The sequence below is a fragment of the Marmota monax genome, unplaced genomic scaffold (genome assembly GCF_021218885.2).
Source record: "Marmota monax isolate L192 unplaced genomic scaffold, Marmota_monax_Labrador192_F-V1.1 WCK01_AAM20220418_F8-fsc00114, whole genome shotgun sequence".
NCBI lineage: Eukaryota > Metazoa > Chordata > Mammalia > Rodentia > Sciuridae > Marmota > Marmota monax.
Window position 1 is genome coordinate 296,686 of NW_026694943.1, and position 20,795 is coordinate 317,480.

Genomic DNA, 20,795 nt, shown 5'->3' on the forward strand with positions numbered 1-20,795 from the left:
TTTAATATTATTATTTTATTCATATGAATAAGATATATTCATATTAACAATATGAATTTTAAAATAATTATATTAATAAGATCATATGGATAAAAATTAATAATATTTTATTCATCTGAATAAAATAATAATGACAATTTACCTTTGGGTAAAAGTTTATAATATATACAGCAATTACCCTGGGGTGAGGGTTCTAAGAAAAAAAATCATGATTTTGCATTACTATGAGATAAATGCTCTATTTTCTTATTTGAGAAATGGTAATATTCTGGCTATTGTTTTTTTCTAAACTACTGATTTCTTCCTCTTAATTTTGCAAAATACTTAATACTTACCATTTTAAGATGGCCCTTTTAGGAAACAGAGCAACCTTACAGAGCTGCCAGTTATTGCCATTCCTGGCATTTCTACAGTACTCTGCCGTTTTCTGCTTAATGCTTTTTCAGAAACTATTTTTGTTTAAGTCAATGTAACTAGACCTAAGAATAATAATAATAATAAAAAAAAACATTGTGGGTGCTTATCATGACTAGGGAGAAGTGAGCAAACTTAGCAGAGGAAAAGGTTAACTAACGTGAACTAAGTAAGCACAGACACGGTGCCTGATACACTGCCAAGTGCTTTATTTATAATTATTCCGACATTATACATTTTATTTTGAAAATTTGAAAGCATAGTACAATAAACTTCCATATACCCTTCGCCTTTATCCACTGATCATTAATGTTTGGCCCCACTTATTTTCTATCTTTATAGTATAAAGTAAGTTATAGGTAGCATAATACTTCACTGATAAATACTTCAACATGCATCCCCCAAAACAAAGTTGCTCTTCCACAAGATCTCTGTTCCATTATTGCTGGTGATGTTAAATTGGATAATTTGATAAGATACTATCTGCCTGTTTTATCAATTATGAAGATGCATTTTCTTTTATAAGCTAAAAGTAACATGATGTTGCTACCGTGAGATTGTCTCTTTTTTTTCAACAATATTTTACATACTTCAGTATCCATTAGTGACCCTGAATAGATTATTAGACTGGGAGTTACAAAAATATTATTCCCATTTTACTGATGAGGAACCTTGGGCTCTAAATTGTATCTACTGCTATTAACCAGCTAGTGTGTGGCCAAGTTAGGCATGGGACCTAGTCAGGGCCTTAGACTCCTGATAAGCTACATTTGGGGTTGTGCTGTCCCATTAGGTCCATGGTATGATTGGCCTCAAATCCTACATCATAATCCAGAGAAAATCCATTCCCTTTCTTAAGGTTGCTGTAGCTTCTTCCAAGATTATGTTCTCACGGATACTTTGGGCTCTACCTTCTGAGTCTGATAAATCACATTTCCTTTTCTGCACTAACCCAAAGATGTACTCAAGCTCTTTCATACATAAAGGAGCTCAGGTGGGTGGTTTTTAGATGTATCAAAGGAAAGTAAAGGTTGGCTTCACCTCTTTACCACAATTTCATAATTAAATGCTACACATTTGTATTGTATTGTACTTCCCTCACATTCCCACCCTCATTCATTTCAGCTCCTCTGTATTTGTCCTTTTAGGAACAAAAAGATTAACTTTCTCACATGTTTTTGTTGGAGTTCAGATTTACAATGACTGGTTTGGGGATATTCATAGAGTTTTACTTCCTATAGTAGGGAAAATGCCTCTAACATACATAAAAGGAACAAACGATGACAGACTATTTATAGAGGAGTAAATACAGACAGATATTTGAGAAATAGTATTAAGTGAAATGAATTATTTTCTGCCTTTGGAAGAATCAAGATAGGTTCTTATAAGAAGAGAGAGAAAGAAAGTAATATCCCCAAGCCAGACCAAAACCTAATTTAATATAAGTGACAAGAAAGCTACTAAAAATGATAGGAGAATTTTCAATAGTTGCTTTAATTTTATAAAAATTTTTAGAGTAGTTTATAGAGTTGGTTATTTTTTTAGCAGTTTTTTCCTTTAACACAAAGACTATATTTCAGGGGGAAAAGCATAAAAAAGAATAGACCTCATCTCTGCAAGTTTCAACATTTGTATTCTCATTTAAGAAAGATTTATGGGTATTAATATCAAGTATTTTACTCAAGTGATATTACCATATTTCCCCCCAAATTTGAGCTGTTCTCAAAACAACCAACTTTCCCAAAGCAGTTGCTCCCTCCAGCTTTTTCTTTCTGTGCTGTTTAGCTCAGGGCACCAGACAACCCTGTATCCAGTTCCTATCACACACAACCTTTCACTGCTCTGAAACTCAAGAGGCTACTCTCAGCTTGTCACAGGACAGCAACCTTGACTTGTGAAAAGGATGAAGGTCTCTGCTCCTGTCTGCACAGCCCTGAAAGATGCCATTTTAAGATGACTCTGTGATCCCCCTTGAGCCCCTGAATACTTACTGGCCTCCTGTTGGGTCTTACCTCTGTTTTTTCCAACCACTGGCTATTTACTAGCTTTGAAAATGTTTGTCACCCTGTGAGCATGCTCGTGCCACGGTTAATGCACAGGGTTCCCCACAGCTGTGCCTCTCTGCTGACAGCATCTCAAGAGAAGCAACTCCAGCAAGAATGGAAATAAAAGAAATTTTAGGTGTTGGTATTTAAAGTCCTCTCTTTCCTACCAGGATCAAGATGAACTATCTCTCCCCTCAGTGCCCCTCCTCTTCTCTTTATTGTTATAATCTCTTGTGGACAGACCACTCTCTCTCTCTCTTCTTTTTTAATCTCTAGCTTTCAGAAACTATATGGACTTTAAAGAAATGGAAGAAAGTCTAAGTTCAGCCAGAGGGATGGATTTGAAAGTTTGAGAGGAAGATGTTGGGAAATGTTGAAATGTTTTTGAAGGGGAATTTCCAAAAAGGAAGTAACAGTAGACAGAGGTAGCCTAAAGCTATAGAGATTCCGGTATGATGTTGGTAACAAAATTTTAGGGAATTATAGAAAAGCCAGTTTTTGTTCTTATGAAGGGTGATATTTTCTTTAATATCATTCCAACAGTGAGAAATAAAAAATAGTAAATATTTATTTAAAAAACAAATCAAAGGAAAACAGTCTGTTAAAAAGATCTAAATTTAAGATATATTTAATTGTCAAATTAAAATTGCTCTGAAGTGAGAAAAGTCACAATTTTGTAATGCTTAAGATGAATCAGGCAATACTTTGATCACTCCAATTTTATAGATAAGAAAGCTAAAACTAAAAGAAATGGAAAAATTTGCCTGAGTTCCCAAATTCACATAATTATTATATCGTGAAACTGCCAACCTATACAACCTACTCAACACCCTCTGTGTTAAAACTGGATTAGCCAATACAGGAAAACTCCAAAGGAAGGATTTGGCTTCGTTGGGGATATAGAGATACACAATTTTAATATCTTACCAGTTCCTCCAAAATCAACTTCTAATCAGTTTCATCATTACAATTTCTAGGGAAAACAAAAAAAAAATGAAAAAAAGATCATCAAGAGAGGGTCATAGAGTTTCATTGGCTCTAGGAAGAAGTGGGAAGGGAACACTTTGAGGTAAGCTCAGAGTATTCTCTGGGTTCTGAGAACCCAGGGGCCCCACAGTTCACAGATACCAAGAGGACAGTTACTGCACTTAAAATCCATATGTACACAGACCTTTGAGTACTGACTTCCAACATGTTAGGAAGTTCTCATGCAAAATTGTTTTCCATCACAATGAATACGATTGATCAAAAGAAATTCACAAATGGTGAGGGAAAGGAAGAGAGAGCATTGTGAGCAGCCTCATTGTGCAGATGCCCACTTTGAGGAGGTTCTATCATGACTCAGGCAGAAAGGGTACAAGGAGCTCCAAGGAAAGCAAAACTGTCTCTATCCCCCTAGGGAGAAGGACCTGCAACACTCCTTGTGACTCTCTGCAGGTAGCAAAAGTCTGGCCTTATAATCACAGTGTTAAAGTGAAAATGCATGCCGGGCTCTTAATTGCCTCCAGATCCCTGCTTCATTTAAGCTTTCTAGAGTAAGTAAACAGCAGCAACACTTCCCAATCAAACTGGCAAATATTTTATCTTTCTGTTGCTCATAGCCAACAGTTTGTCTTCAATATTTCAGCTGAATCAGTGCTTAGAAATAGGCCTTAGAGAATCACAGCCCTTCACCTTGCATTAATTCCTTTGCTTGCCCAGTAACAGAAATAATACTGCACTCTCCAGGGGCCCTACTACAGATAAATTAGCTAATGTCTATAAAGGATTATGAAGATTAAAATGATGCAGTGTACAATTGTCATGAATAATGAATACATTAGCTGTATCTAGTTACTCAAAACATACATAATAAAGATTATTGACTATGAAACCTAGAGCTTCAAAGATGGTTCACTTTTAAAGGAGGCCCTTTTGAAAAATGATCTTCTAGCTTTAAATTGATTTTTAAATAATTTTTATTTAGCTTATTTTACATAGTCCTCATTACTTGCCAGAGGCTTTCAGATCTTTTACAAAATACTTTCAAAGCAAGACTAGATTTTTTTTTTCCAATCTAGATAGTAATGGTCCTTTATTTTTCTTAAAATAATTTTCAGGAAATTGAGAAAAAAATAAATAAACTTGATTTACTGAGATCTACCTACTCATCAGTTCCCTAAATCTTCCTGTTGCTGCCATTTAATGACATTTGGCAGTGTGGATCCCTTGGTGTGCTTCCCGCTGAGCCAAGCAGTTGATTGGCCCTCCTCTACTTACCTGCTTAACCCACTCCCGTTCTCATACCATGATGGGTCCTATGAATTTTGCTTTCTGTTATGTGACCCACCAAATCAACCTATGTTAATGGCTTCTAGAGCTACTACAACTAGATAGCATCATCGCAGTTTCACCTGGGACCTCCTAACACAGGATGACTGCATCAAAGTATCAATATACATAACGGATTTTAGACACTGTCACCGTCTTCTTGGTCTGTAAGGTTTGTAGCTCTCACCGTTCTCACCACCCAGGGCATACTCTATGCCCACCTCAAAACCCTGCCTTTGGGCTTCTTCAAGCTCTTTATTTATTGTGCAAACTAAATCTGCTGTGACATGTCCCTTGGCATTAACTCTGGATGAGCTTCTTTACTAGAACACATTTTAGACTAATCTGCTCTTTGTGACTGCTCATTGGGAATTCTATCATTTTGAGAGTCAGAGTCACAAAGGAGAAAATAAGTGAAAAAGAGAGGCTCCAGCAACTCAATCATGAACAAAATCCTAAAATTAACATGACTTTCAAATGTGCATATAATTTCTGCTTCATCTGTTATGTCCAGCACACAAGCAGAGAGTTGTATGTCTTGCTTATCTCTAGTAAATGAAGTATATTAAAATTAAAATTGGATATGCCATCAATAATATTCACAGGGCAGGAGTTCATGTGGAGAAGGAGATAGGATGTCCACAGAGGGAAAACTGAAAGATCTGCCCCAAGACACTACTGTTGGACATTAGCAAATATAGTGTCAGTTGGAAACAAGGTGTTGAAGTGAGGAAAACATGGGGAACTGTTACTTACGTGACATTCATGGAGGAGCAAAAGAGTTTACCAAACAGGTCTTTAGCTGAAAAAGATAACCCTGGGAGGATGTTTCCTTACCCTTGATGTTAAATGAGACTTCTTACAGTACAAGTTCTTAACCTGGAGTCTGTGGAACCTCTGGGGGTTCACTGACAGAGTTCAAAGGGAAAATTCTGGATTTAGATGCAGGATCACGTAAGGTGTGTGTGCAGGCATGTGTGTGTGTGTGCCCAAATCAAATAAGAATCTTTGGGGAATAAGAGTCTTAAATATTTTCAGAGTCTCGACAGATAGTTCATAACCTCAGCAACTTATAAAACTGAAAAAAATTAAACACTTAAAATGACCTTAAGAACGATATGCTTAATTACTAGCAGAGATATTATACCTAGATATGGATTTTAATGTTAAATGATGGCCAAGATAAATTAAAGATACTATCTATTTATTATTTTGTACTTATTATTATTTAGCCTTTTTTTTTTCTTATGCACAAACTCAGTGAAAGTGAAGTGCCTCATGAAAGAGTGTCTCTTGAAAGACAGATGGAGGGAAGAGAATGAACAGGGTGCTAGGATCTCAGGGAGTCGTGTAACACTTCTGAACCTGTTTTTTCTACTCTAAAATAAATGTTAGGTATGGTGATAATTTAAATGATCTTTCAACATTTTATGTTGCAGTCTTTTTCATATCATGATTTAAATATTTGTTTTCAAATATATATTCAATACAACACAAAGTTGTAAAAATAACAAAACTATCAGGAGGAAAAAAAGCTTTTGCATTTTTTAAAAACTACCCCCAAAATAAAGATACTTTGATGTCAGAAAACTTTAGACTACTTAGAGATTTTTGGCTTGAACCATTAATTGCTGATGATTTGGTGGCAGACCTTGAAAAGAGAACTGAAGCGTGGACGATTGCCTATTTGTCGATTAGTAAAATACTAGCTGTGGTTCTTAAACTTTAGCCTGCATCATATGAATTTATCTATGTAGTTTTCTGTATTGTGATTTCTTGGCCTTTAAATTATCACACTATTGTAATATAATAATGTGTTATTAGTGTCAGGTAATGATAGCTGGTACATTTGCTCTTACATATGAGAGAGTTCTTGGCTAATTTTATATAATCTTCCAGAAGAATTTCAGAAGTTTTTGCTTTCATCCCTTCTTTAACAAAAAGTAAAGCATGGTGAAATTTTGACCAGTTATTATTATAAATTAACTTGGGGAAAATGGTCATCTTTATAGTAGTCTTGTCCTCTGTAAATATGCTGTATATTTGAGTCTTTTATGTGCTTTTCTGAATTTTTATTTTCTCAAATGCTGCACATTTCTTTTTTAAACACACTTGCATATGAAATGCAATATTCATGTGACATCTACATAAAATATACATGGTGTTTTATATTTGTCAAGCTGGATATAATATAACAACAAAAACAACAACAAATTCTGGCTTCTAGAATTTATTTATTTATTAAATTTAATAATTTATTTATTAAATTTAATAATTATTTCTTCCTAAATGTACATCATCTTTAACCATGCCCCTTGGTTTCAACTCTGGAGGAATATGGCTATATTCTCATATGTACAGTTGCTGTAATTTCAGTCTCTGTTTCTGGTAGGGGTGTATCATACATGTTTGATTACAAAACAGTTTCCACAAATGGATAATAAAAGCTTAAATTATATCTTAAAGAATAATTTCCTGGAGGGCCATTTGTTAAAGTACAAATTACTAGGTCCCCTGCACACCCCCCCCCCCAAGTCTCTTGTTCAGTACATTGACATAGCACCTAAGACCTTGCATCTCCACCAAGTTTCCAGCCAAGTAACCACTGCTACTGGGCAACACCCTCCCTAAGCTGTCCCTGTCATAAGAGGGCTGTCTGGGCCCAATACAGCATAAGAAAGAGCTGGGATGCTCAGAGAAGAAACTGAGAGGGGTGAGAGACCACAGATACAAGCTGGGCCCCATTAAGGTCAGGCCAACTCCTATGTAAACAGAAAAACTGATATTGAGACATCCATTGCCTAGTGCCCAGACCCTCTTTCCCAAAAGGCACAGTAACCTGATTGGACCAAAGGGTGAGTGAAGAGCTCGTGGACACTGAGAGCCATACCCAGATTTGGGTCACAGCCTAACTTCCTTAACCCTGTCGATTCATATAAACCTCTAGACAATAACCACTCACTAGAAACTGTCTCTTGAGACCTTTCCTCTTTCAGGAGTTCTGCTTTAATTCTTTCTACTATTTGAATAAATCCTGTTACTTTGCTCCCACAAGCCTTTTTATCTGTGGATTTCATTTTTTTTTTTTTTGTATTCATGAGACAAAAAACCCAACCAACCCCATACTCTATGTTATGCCAGCAATCTTCTGTTCGACTGTCATGTTAGATCTGTTTTGTCTTTTTATCTCCAAAAGCAGACAAATGATGTACAGAGATTCATAAAACTTTTCTCCCTACTTCCAGATATAGACCTTCCCTGATAATTAGTTTCATGGACTTATTCTTACCTCTGGGTGTCAGCAGCTCTAATCTCTCCCATTTCTCCCAAAGAGCTGGAAAGGGCCACATGCATATTTGAAAGGGGCGCAGGGCAGATAATACCACAGAGCCTTGATTCTTGACCAGGTGAAGGCAGAGGCCAGAGTTTCATGTTTCAGCCTAGGAAGCACATCATTATGGTGCCTAGGGAATAGTGAATGACATACAGAGTGTACATGATGTATTTGCCATCTACTCATTATGACTCAAAATAAATTGGGAATTTTTTGGTTGCTTTCCTGGGCTCAATCCTAATATTTTCTTAATGCCTGGTATTCAGTTCCACATAAGATGTTACTGACTCTGTAGAAGAGCCACAAGCAGAGCAGAATGTGCATCAAACCTGGCAAACTGAAAACCTGGAGCTCTGTTTCTGTGCTGTGCATGCTATGTGACATTTTGGAGCTCCTATTTCCTTGTCGGCAAAGTAGGAACTACTCCAATTGACATGAGTCTTTGAGGAAATTTGCAGTTTTCATTCCTTCCAATTCCCTTCTTTCTTTCATTTCTTTCCTTCCTTTCCCTTCTTTATTCATCTATCACCCCAACTCTCAAGAGTCCCAGTACAGAGCAGAATAGATTGAATGAGACTTAACCATGAATCTGTCAATATTTTCACTTTATTAAAACTCTGCTTCTCTTCATAATCTGAAATAAAACCCATCTTATCTATATTTTTAGACATTCTATTGTAAGTCTTAATGGAATAACTTATTTTTAGTTGAAAAGCATGGCTAACAGCATGCCTGCTCCCTGATTATTCAGTAAGTGTTTGTTGAACCTACTATGTCTAAAGCATTATGTCAGGCCCATAATACAAGGGTTTCCTGACCAGCAGCATAGCAACACCTGGGACCTTGCTAGAAATGTAAATTCTTGACCCCTACCCTAAAACTACTGAATCAGAAGCTGTGAGGTGAAGTCCACAAATTTGTGCTATAACAAGCCCTCTGATGCTTGCTAAGTTGGAGCACGACTCCTGTAGGAGACCCAAGAACATAGGAAACTATGGATGGAGATCAGACACGAGTTCAAGTAACTCCCACACCAGGCAGTAGGCAGCATCTTTGAGTGTGACGGAACTTGGGAGTTCCAGGGAACTTTTGAGTTGGAGTATTAATAGAGGATTCATGGAGGGAATGTTAGAACAAGGACTAAAGGATCTTAGGACACAGAGAGATAAAGAAAATGAAACAAGCTGTAGGAACAGCCTGAGCAAAGCTAAAGGGAGGGAAATTCATGATTAATTCAAAGGAGCTCTGGGTGAGGAAGCAGAAAGGTCAGAAAGGTGCTACAGAATGGAGAAGTTGGAACTCTGTGCTAGAAACTTGCTCCTGGTGAGGACAAAGCCATTGTAGACTTTTGAGAAAGGAAGTTACTCAAACTGAACTGTGTTGTAGGAATAGATTTTGACACCAGGTGAGGGATTTGACATATGTGAGTTTAGAGGCAGATAATAGTTTGTTATAGCCCTTCTATGAGTGACTGTGAGTTCTAATATGAGATTCCCAAGGTTTGGGGGAAGCTGCTGCTTTAAATAAGGATGATACACTTAGTTCAAATGAGAAACACTGCCAGTCTGCTTGCATTCTGGTGCAAACCTTGCATTGTTATGTCACTCAAAAATTATTTGATTGAATCGGTACATGCTTATTGTAATATTCTCCTGTGTTGTAGAATTGTGATATGACAGCATTTCTCTTCCCAAGCTTTTTTATTAAGCAAAAATATGCTTTTGGGGCTGGGGATGTGGCTCAAGCGGTAGCGAGCTCGCCTGGCATGCGTGCGGCCCGGGTTCGATCCTCAGCACCACATACAAACAAAAATGTTGTGTCCGCCGAAAGCTAAAAAATTAAAAAAATATATATGCTTTTGAGTCAGTGGTCTTGTGCTTATGAGGGTCAACCTAACTTCCTTCTTTTTCTGGTAAAATGACCCAGCTTCCCTGTTTATCATCCCATCTGGTTTGTTTATCGTTCTTTTCACAAGATGGATCCAGCTGGGAATTTCCCCACCATTTACAGTATGTGTGCCTCATGCAACTGACAGGACACCTATGATCCTATCTGTTCTTTGCTAAATAATGACTTATCCCTATCCCCCCCCCCAAAAAAAAAAAAGGTTTTTTTTTTAAATTCAAATGGGAAATATCTATATGACCTGGTGAGATCAGTAGGTTCAGTGGGACTTGAAGGCTGGGTAGGGCTCAATAGGAACAGGAACAATGCCAGTCCTTCCCTTGTCAGTATGTTGGCAATTGCATTTGGAGTTTGTTTGGCTTGTTTGGTTTGGTGGTTGTTGCTGTTCTGGTAATGGAGATTGAAACTAGAGGTGCTTTATCTCTGAGCCACATCCCCAGTCCTTTTTATTCTTCATTTTGAGGTAGGGTCTTACTAAGTTGATTAAGGCCTTGCTAAATTGCTAAGGGTAGCCTTGAACTTGCCATTTTCCTGCCTCAGCCTCCAGAGTCACTGGATTTCAGGTATGCTTTACTGAGCCTGGCCATTTGGAGTTTTTAAATCTGATGTCTTCTGAGTGGGGAATTCTTAGTGTGTAGGCGTTGATGGTCTTGTTTTTATATCTTAAACAAATTGCTTTGTGATCTTTGGTTTCTCATTTTCTCTCACTTTACTCATTTTAAAATGCCACTTCTTATACCAAGATATGATTAGCACAGAACTATTATTATCATTTCAGAATTGTTACAAGCAAATTGAAGCCCATTAGTTTGAGAAGAAGTTGATCATTAAATTACTGAATAATGGAAAAGATAATTGTTAGCTGTAATAATTCAATGATGTATATTTTATTCCAGGTATTCAAAAGGAGAATGGGGTATAGCTTGTTCAATAAACAGAAAAAGAGAAAAACTTCAACTCTAGACATGGAATTGAAGCACAGAGTTCTTAAACAGCAAGATATACTATTTTAATATTTATGTTTCAAATAAAAAGAATATAAAATTATGCACAAAGTATGTATGAAGATATATCCTTATAAAATGCAGGAGAGGGATAATTTGGCCCTAAAATAAATTTATAAATTGCTTTCAAGTTCAATTTTACTCTAGAGTCAGAGGACTTTAATCAATACTTTGGGTTACAAGGACAACTATTTCATTTTACATCAAAGAAGTTAGAACATCTAACTTTGATTTAGACAAAAAAAAAGAGAAGGAAGTTGCTAAGATTCTCATATTACATGAATGGAACCTCACAGAAGGATTAAAATTGAATACCTGTTTCATTAGGATACAGCTGGGGTCGACTGGGCCAGAAGAATCCATGAGGATGGAGCAGGGACCTAGAAGAAACTCCAACCAGGACAGGGAAACGAGCAGTGAGCATTTGGGAATTGAAGTCTATGGAAGTGACCCAGATGGGATTTAGAACTGTTTGCTGATAGGTAACGCTAATAAATTTTAACACAGTGTGTATTCAGTGCTAGCACAATTCCCAGCACCCAAAGGAACAGGCAATAGATGAGAACCACAGAGAAGTGCTTATTGTAAACTTGAGAATGAGAAACATAGAATCGCTGATTAATCTAATGTATAAAACCACAAATCAATCCATAATGGACCATGACAGAGAAGTCAAATTTACTTTAAATATCTAAAGTGATTCCCAGATTCTGGAGACTAGATGACTTGACAGGAACTCATATCAGATCCAAACAAGTCTCCTGTTAGAAGCAGAGGCACCTGTCATGGAATCAGAGGAAAGCAAACTGGCTCTAGGACCAACATTAAAAAGACCAGAGTGAGGCTGAGACGATGAAATCTGAGTGCCACAAATATACCTGGCTGTATAATATTCATCAGAATCATCAGTTGTTGGAAGTAAAGATGGAGTAGACTTAAAGCTAGGTTGACTTCAGGTTAGGGTTTAGATGGGCAAGTGAAATGAGAGGCCAAGCAGGCAAGAACAGTAAAAGAAAGTGACTATAGTGCTATGTCAAGGATTCCAAATTGCATGAGAAAGGATGAAGAGTGCTTGATGGACAGGAAGACAGAGGCCTGGTGGAGGGAGTGAGGCCATGGAAGAGGCTGATGAACACAGGAACCAAAGGACAAGCTATGTACCTATGTACCTGAATGTGAATGAGGAGCATGCAGGGCACTGTGATCAGAGATAGGTCTCGTTGAGTATGAGACCACATGGATGAGGAGCTAAAGTGAGGAAAGGTGAAGATGATTGGAGCTGCAAGACCAAAATTTGCAGAGGGTGCTGCAAGGATACATGTGAACAGGAAAATGAACCGTGTGGAGGTGGGGCTTGGCAGGAGAATAAGGCTGCATGACAGGTGCTTTTAAAGCATGAGAAAGAGAGAGATCAAGGAATTTGGTGACAAGGAGAGCTGGTGATTAAGTGGGGTATCACAAATCCCAAAAGAGTAAAGATTTTTTTTTCACATGAGAGAGGAGAACTCATGGCCTGGACATAGCTTTGAGAGTGAGAAGTATGCTGGGTCATGTTACTGAGATTGGGTTCCCTGTAATTGGTAGAAACAATGTCCTCAGAATGAGTCCAGCATCAGCTGAGGCAAGAATGTGAAATGAATGTTCAGAGAAGCAACTGAGGGCTCTAGGCATTATAGACATAGGATAAGAAAGGATGAGGGAGAGGGCAGAATTTTGGGGTGAAAGTCTAGATGGTAGGAAGAAAAGCAAAGAAATATTTGAAAATGAAAGGATGGGGAAAAATGAAAGAGCTTTGTTTTGTATAGTTAACAAAAGTAGGAGCATTAGGAGGCATTTGTCACATCAGTCCCCAGGGAATTGGAAGAGTCTTGCTTGGGAGCCGTGGATAAAGCTTAATCTATGACCTATACTCATGACCTATTAATCATGACCTATACTCATGGTGCTGTCTGGAGAATTAGGGAGGTTGGGATAGATTTTTTTTTTTTCCAGAGCAAACAAGTAAGTACGAAAGGGATAATAACTAACTAGATTGAATTGGGGCAAGAGACTTATCTTACTGGCCCTAAATAACCCTTAGTTCAAAGGCATACTATTTGAACTCCTCTGTGACCCTCTCTTCATTCCTCCTGAGTTTCCTTCAACTCAGAACATTTCCTACCCTGAGCAACTTGAGAGTGAAAGAATACAGAACAAAGAACAGTGCAAGCAACAAGAGAGAATAGGAATTTCACAATATGTCCATAATGCTGTAAATATTTTAAAGTTCAGCTACCCGGGGATTAGTGTTTTGAATCCAGGGGGGAAATTCGGTATGTTGTTAGAGTACCCAATAAAATTGAGAAGCAGCACCTCTTCTTGTATCCTGCTTTTGCAACCTTCCAAAAAGCTACTGGTTCTCCTTGTATATGCTCCTGTTCCTGTCACCTGGCTGCTTAAAACAATATCTCTCAAACAGCTGACTTTCTGAAAAGAGATAAGAGGATTTGGGCTTGTCCAAGTGCAGCCTGTTCAGAGGCAGCTCTTATCTATTCAGATTCCCTTGGCTTCATTAACTATTAAATCCTAACCTTTTCTATTTAACAAGAGGAGACTAATTTTCCACAGTCTGATGAGAAAGATGTGACGGTCTATCAAGGCCATGTCTTTCACATTTTTGCCTTCTGGAAGATTAAAAAAAAAAACAAACAAACAACCAAAAAAAAAAAAAAAACAACCAGCACTGTCATGACTATATTTATCCTTCTGTTAACCTGGAACTGCTTGGCTGAATTTGATGTTCTTTATATCTGCAAACTGTGTCTACAATGCTCATGGAAAATGTTGGAAACAGGCCTTTAGTACCTCAAGCAACACACCATGGGTAAAATCCTCCAAGGGAGAGTCTTACTTTCTGCAGGAGAGTCCGGTAGGCTTTCTGAGCTGTGGCGTGGTCATTTTTCCTTGGCATTTTACCTCTTTTTAGTTGGGCATTTTCTCTTTTGAAGCCTTTGCACATTTAGTGGTTAAGACAAGTGGAGTCTGGATGTGAAATGTTACAATTTGTAAACCAAAATGAGGTGAACATCTTGAGAGTTAGTCTTTTTAAAATTTTAATTAGGTATATATTACAGTAGAATGCACTTTTTCATTGTACACAATTGCAGCACAACTTTACATTTCTATGGTTGTACACCATGTAGCATTGCACCACATGTGCAGTCATACATGTACGGAGGGTAATGATGTCCATCTCATTCCACCATCTTTCCTACTGCCTTGCCCGATAAGAGAGTCTTTTGAATGCAATTGTTTCTTTCCAATATTCTAATTTTAATTCATTTTAAGATTAAAATTCATCTTAATTTGGTTTTCAAATTGCCTTGAGGACTAGGGTTCACCTCAATAAGTAAGCACATTAGTAATTTGTTGCCTCTTTGATCTAATCCTTTAAAAATATTTATTCAACATGTATTGAGGAGATGGGTCATACGTTCTGTAGGATAAGGCATAGAGGGAGGGACTAGAGGCTCTGCCAAACTGTTCTAAGAAGTTCAGTCCAAGATTTAGAGAAGCCCTACACACTGCAAGCACATGCCTGCCATTACCTGACCACAGCCTCAGAATCAGGCAGGACCTCCCTGTCTATACTCAACATTCATCTTGGGGTGTCTCTACTCTTATCCCCTGGGTTTTCAAAGTAATTCTTTTAACCACTTTTCCTTGGAGGAAGTCTGGTAAATGTGATTTCTTCTGCTTATTATAGTCCCATCAATGTCTTTGCAGCCAGTGACATTTAGCTACCTTCATAGAATGATACCTAGGGATGTTTACCTTTTGATTCAACTCTTCTAATAAATAGGTGTGTGTGTGTGTGTGTGTGTGTGTGTGTGTGTTTGTTGCTATGGCAGGAATAAAACTCAAGGCAATATTGTTATATGTAAGAAAGTTATGCCCAAGATAGGCAAACAAAGTTAATGTATATTGTGAAAACATTGAATTTTTCTTTTTAATTTAATATTTTAATGTTGACTTCAATTTGAGAAATTCTGGTAAATTTACAAGACAATTAACAGCAAGAATTTATTTTAAATAGTGTTTTTTCTAAATGAGATGGCTAAAACTAAGTATAAGCAAGAAGTTAAGTTTTTTATTTTGGAAATTTTCAAGGATATACAAAAATAGGACAATGCGATATCATCTTAGTTTCAACCATTCTCATCACAGGACTTACTATTTCATTAGTACCATCACTTCCTTCCAACTTTAACAAGATTAAAAAATAACTTGAAACACAGAGAAGATAATTTGATATTAACAACATTTCATCAGTACAAATAGAATAGTTTCCTTTGGATAACTTTTACATTTATGCTTTTAAAATTAAGTTTAATAGATTTTAATAATGGAGAAGAATTGGTTTTAAAAATTGGAATTTGTGAGCAAAAATTCTTGAGTGGGTTAGCTCAAAATAAAACAATTCTGTGATGCATTACTAACAAGTGGCACCATTTAAGCCAGCATAAAAAATGATTTTCACAAAAAGAAAACAATGTGAACTTTCATCTCATGACCCCTGAGGTGACACCTTCGATCCTAAGCACCATATATCCAGCAAACCACCCTGCGGGAGAGACAGAAAAGGTGAAGATTCTAAAAATCGCCCTAAGTAAGAAATACATGAAGAATTTAAGCATGTTTCATATGGATTAAAAATATTTTTTTAAATGGAGAGACAAGAAAACTGCCTTAAGCAATTGATTCATTATTCATGGACAATTGTCTTATTTTGTAGAAATAAAGATATGATGCTTGTTTGTGTGACCCATGGCAGGATTTCTCGATGGGTTTAATTTAGTGATAAATCTTGGTGTTTTAGTATAAAATATACACTAGACATACCAAAACCGTGTTATTTTCTAAGACATGTTTCCAAATGAACAGATCAAATCTAGTTTCAAAAATCACAGTCACTACTGGGTATGTATATGATCATAACATATCATATGAGTCTGTTAAGGTTTTTTTATCCTTAATAAAAAACAAAAAGAAGAAAAGGAAAATTTAAAAAAAAACTATGTGCTGGGGACATTGTTTCACAACTTGAACTTCGAAAAATGAGGGTCATTTGTCAAAGGAAAGGGATGGTAACAACCTACGCCAATCATTTCCATAGCCTCACACGGAGCTTGGCAGCTGTATGTGCTCCATAAATGATATGCTGTCTTGTCTCAGGGACAAATTCAACACTGCTTTACTCCATCCTTTCCAATGTCTGGAAGCTCGACTTTGGAATCCTTTTCTTCTTTTTTTATGGTGCTCAAAATTCAAATGCAGATCATTTTAGGACCCCTCATCACCCAGGCACAAAGTGATCCCATAATACATAACAGACAAGCTTCAGAGACAGGGTTTTACTAAGTTGCTGAGGCTGACTTTGAACTTGCTATCCTCCTAACTCTGCTTCCTGAGCCACTGGGACTGGCCAAATTTATTGATCTCTCTGTAGCTTTTGTAAATGCTGATATTTTTAAAATATATATATTTAGTTGTTAATAAACATTTATTTGTTTATATGTGCTGCTGAGAATCGAACCCAGTGCCTCACACATGCCAGGCAAGTGCACTACCACTGAGCCCCAGCCCCAGCCAGCCCCCGTAAATGCTGATCTTTATAAGGACAAACAACTCGAAGTGTTTAACAATCACACATGTACAAGTAACAGTAGTTACTATTGATTTGATTTCCTACCCACAAATTTGGAGAGAGGAAGAAAGGAAAGCAGGTCCTAAGGAAAAGGTCCAAGGAAAGCAGATCCCAGAAGGGCAGGCCATCCAGGATCCCAGCTAAAGCAGCAGCTTGGGTTTGGCACTTGGGCACCATGACCTTTCTGGAGGTGCCACTTCAGGCAGTTCACTTCCTCCCCCCGCCCCGGCTTCCTGGTTGCCCAGTCATGATCCCCTTCTTCTCCCCCTGACCCTGGCCCTGTCAAAATTCTGCCCTCCAGTCATCATTTCCGATAGTAATTATTTGTCTTAACAATGCTGATGGCAGATCTCCTTAGCTACATCATGAGCAGTCCCTTAAATAAGTAGTGATCCTCTAAATCCCGAGGGATTCCTCTATGAGAGATGAAAGGGAGCCAATGAGACAAGAGAACTAAAAATTTAAAAATAATAAGAAAGCAGTCAAGAAAGAAGACATTTAACATCTATCACTGTTTTAAACAGAGCATAAAATCTGGTTTCCAGACCTTGCTCTGAGGCAAAACCAGATTCTTAGGACAACTTAATGGCTTTCAAGTAGTTTTGAATTAACTTCAAAGACTGCAACTTTTCCTTATCTTTTGAAAATAGGAAGGAAAAACCTTAGAAGGCCTAATTTAAATATCAAAAATATGGAAAATCAGAAGAGATTTTATATTGAAATTCTATACCAGGATTTATGAAAGAAAGAGTCTGCAAAGAAAGAAATGGTTGTGTTTTTACCAATCTCTAAAAAGAGAATATTTAGATATTTCCAGGCTGTTCCTCAACCAGACCCTTTCCTTCTGAGTCCACTGCCCCTTCTTGCTGTCCAACCTCCAAGAGAAATCCCTTTGATCAACCCTTCAGCTGTTGGCTTAGTGTGTAAAACATCAAGCCCAGGGCCAGGCTGCATAGCAAGTACACTACAGCACTGGCCAGCTTTGGCACAGTGGGCAATCTCCTCGTAGGCTGCGTTTCTTCTCTGCAAAATGGAATTTATATCAAATTCTACATCAATGTGCTGTAGAGAGGGTATAAGATAAAATACAAAAAAATAAAAAAGAACTTATCCCAATGCCTGTTGCCTGGAAATCTGTTTCTTGACCTGACAGGCACAGAATTGCCTCAGACTTTTCTCTATATTGTTCCTTTTGCCTGGAATGCTTCTGCCCAACATATTTTCAAGACTTCCCCTCTAACCTCCTTCATAACTTCATGTCTCAGTGAGGCCTTCCCTTGTCACCTTATGTATAATTGCAACACCATCCCCCTCCAATGGGGCCTTCTCCCCATTCTCTACTTGATTTTTCTCCTTAGTTTTTATAATCCCACAACCGCCAATACATTTTACTTTTTTTAAATTTCTGTATTTCACAAGTAGAATACAAGTCCTTTGAAATCAGGGAACTCTGTCCATTCTTATCTGTTTGTTCTCTTCCATTATCCTTAGTCCCAGGACTGTACACAGAGCTAGCTCTCCATATTTGTTGAATGAATGGATGCAAGCATACATGTTAGCTCCTCCTACCAGTAATGTCCTTTTTATTTATTATCAAAAACTCTGGCAAAGCTATCTTTTCCCATTCCTCTTTGTGTGACAACTATAAAAATACTTTATACCCCTATGCTGAGGGATGAACTCTTATTTGTTAACTGGGTTCACAAATATTGAGAAACTTATTTTTCCCTTAGACTTTCACCTCTCACCTATAATGTGAACCTATACTCCAATCATGGGGGCACTAGGAATAAGTAAGCTCACTTTCTCATAATAAGCAGGCTTTTGCCCATTAGCATCTCACACAAATGATCCAAGTGTTTATTACTATTGTTTCTATGATTGAACATGAGGATAGGCTCATTGATCGTGATGCTAGTTTATTGAGAAAAAGTAAAACTATATGTCTTAGGATCAATGGAATTTTTGTGCTTGACAGAGAGTTTACAATATGATGGGCCTATACTCCAGGAAATGGTAACTACAGCAACATCAACTGGTCACAAGACAATGTGTCCCCCATTAAAACACTGTGATGCCTTGAGTCTATTGTCATGACTCTCACAATTTTTGAACTTTTGCCTGAGCTGAGTCAGTAGAGAATGTGTTTTCTATTGACTTACCTCATCCCCTAAGGTGTACCCTGGCACACTGGACCATGACAGTGTTTAATTAGAGGACATTCATAATCATTTATATGAGAAACCTGAAAAGACAGGAAGAAAATATTTACTACAAGGAATATCAGTTCAGCATTATTTTTTTTTTTTAAGTGGAGATAAGTTGGAAAATGTAGTGGTAGGTCTCTCCACGAGATGGCACTCATTGACTTCTTACCTTTTATTTAATTTCAACACAGTCGGCTACAGAGTATATAAGTACCTACATGCATACACATACACACATTTATGCATGTGCATATCTACATGCACATATACACACACATATGCATATATACACATTGGTATTTAGCTTAGGCTTTATAATTTACCTAGATTGCTCAATGTTTTAATCATTCAATGACATTTTGACAAAATTATCATGTACTTGGGACCTTGAGCTCATTGGGATAGACAGTACCTAGAGTCTGATGTTGATGGGTATAAGGAGGGTATCACCATTTTACTGCTTCACTCTCACCCCAAGCCAAGGGATGAAAATATCAAGTTACATTTGAGTCTAGAAATCTACCCCCAGTTAGGCAAGAATGAAACACAGAAATACATAAACAGAACAAACAAGTATGTAATGGATCTACTTATAGAAAGATGATCTACTTAGAGAAATTCTATTTTGGGGTTAGTGATTGAGCTAGTAATTTGGAATCCCAGTAATTTTGTTGGGAAAAGCAATGAAGTTCACTCCCACAGGAAGAAAGCTTGTTCCAGTTAGCATCTGAGGCCTAGAGTAGCAATCTTTTCCTTCATTAGTGGGGTCTAATCTGAATTGAGTTCTAATCTGAATTAAAATCTCCTTCACTTGAAGTTCTCCCACTAGTCATTCCAGCCCTGTGCTCTAGTTAGAATGTTCCACCAGTGGCAGATTTTTGTATGGATTTAGAGGTCAGAGACTCACAATTACAATCAACTGGAGAATCACCTAGGGTTTTGGATCATTGTGGACTCATTCTGTTTTCATTACATTAGCTCTAAAAGGGTGAAAGAATTCAGACCCTATAGACTGGCATATTAAATGATCTACAAGTTTCTTAGCATTAATGACATCAACATTGTAGACAGGAAATTAAAACTCAAATTGACCTTGTAGTACTCAAACTAAGTGGGCACTTGGGAGTCAGTAGTGGAAAAGGCACTTACTGCTGTCTCCTCCCACAAGCCTTAGGCTGCAGCAGCTGTTCCCCCTGGCCTTCCCAGGAGCCTTCCTTCTTCCTAGGTAGGAAGAAGCTCTGCATGTCCGACTGGCATGCATAAGTTTCCCTCTATGTTAATCCCCAACATCTTAGCTCATATCTGTGAAGCACTTTGTTAATTTTGAAATAATTTCACATCTAAAAATCTTTGTCCTTCTCAACCTCAATGGTACAGAACTGATACGTTCACCCTCATTTTACAGATAAGAATTCTGCATCAGAGAAGTGATCTGGCCAAGGTCATAAACAAGACAGAATCAAGGCCTAAACTAGAGAGAACTTAGTTCCCAGACCCATAGGTCACTTTGCTTTTTTTTTTTCCTAATCATGAAACAAAACTAAGAATGATATATCATAGGAAATAAAATCTTCATTTTCAGGAATATTGTAAATCAAAGACCTCTTCCCAGCAGATATTTTACACATGGTACTTCCCACCCCAAACAGTTTTTGCTGTAACCTTCATGAGGATAGTCATGATTTCAGAGAAAAGACATAGCATATTAAATTTCTCCTAGTCCCCAAACTGGATTTCCATTAAGGCCAGTGCCTGATTCATTTTTAGTTCTGCCCTCAGGCACATGGGAAAGAGCTTATTTTCATGGCTAGCAAGGGCATCATTCAAAAGGCAGTTTGTGGCCTTTGATATATATTTTTTTCCAAAGTTACTGTTTGGCTAACCTGCAGG

At 37.5% G+C, this 20,795-nt stretch overlaps 1 long non-coding RNA gene across 2 annotated transcripts in view; it reads right to left on the bottom strand.

Annotated features, from left to right (window-relative positions):
* Positions 1-3,386: 3,386 nt before the first annotated feature.
* Positions 3,387-20,795, bottom strand: part of LOC131423528 (uncharacterized) — a 234,993-nt gene continuing 217,584 nt past the window's right edge. For both annotated transcript variants that reach the window (XR_009225224.1, XR_009225223.1), the window contains 3 exons: positions 18,861-18,943; positions 8,059-8,233; positions 3,387-3,432 (listed from right to left, as the gene is read on the bottom strand). This is a non-coding gene — a long non-coding RNA (uncharacterized LOC131423528). The remainder of the gene's footprint in view (positions 3,433-8,058; positions 8,234-18,860; positions 18,944-20,795) is intronic.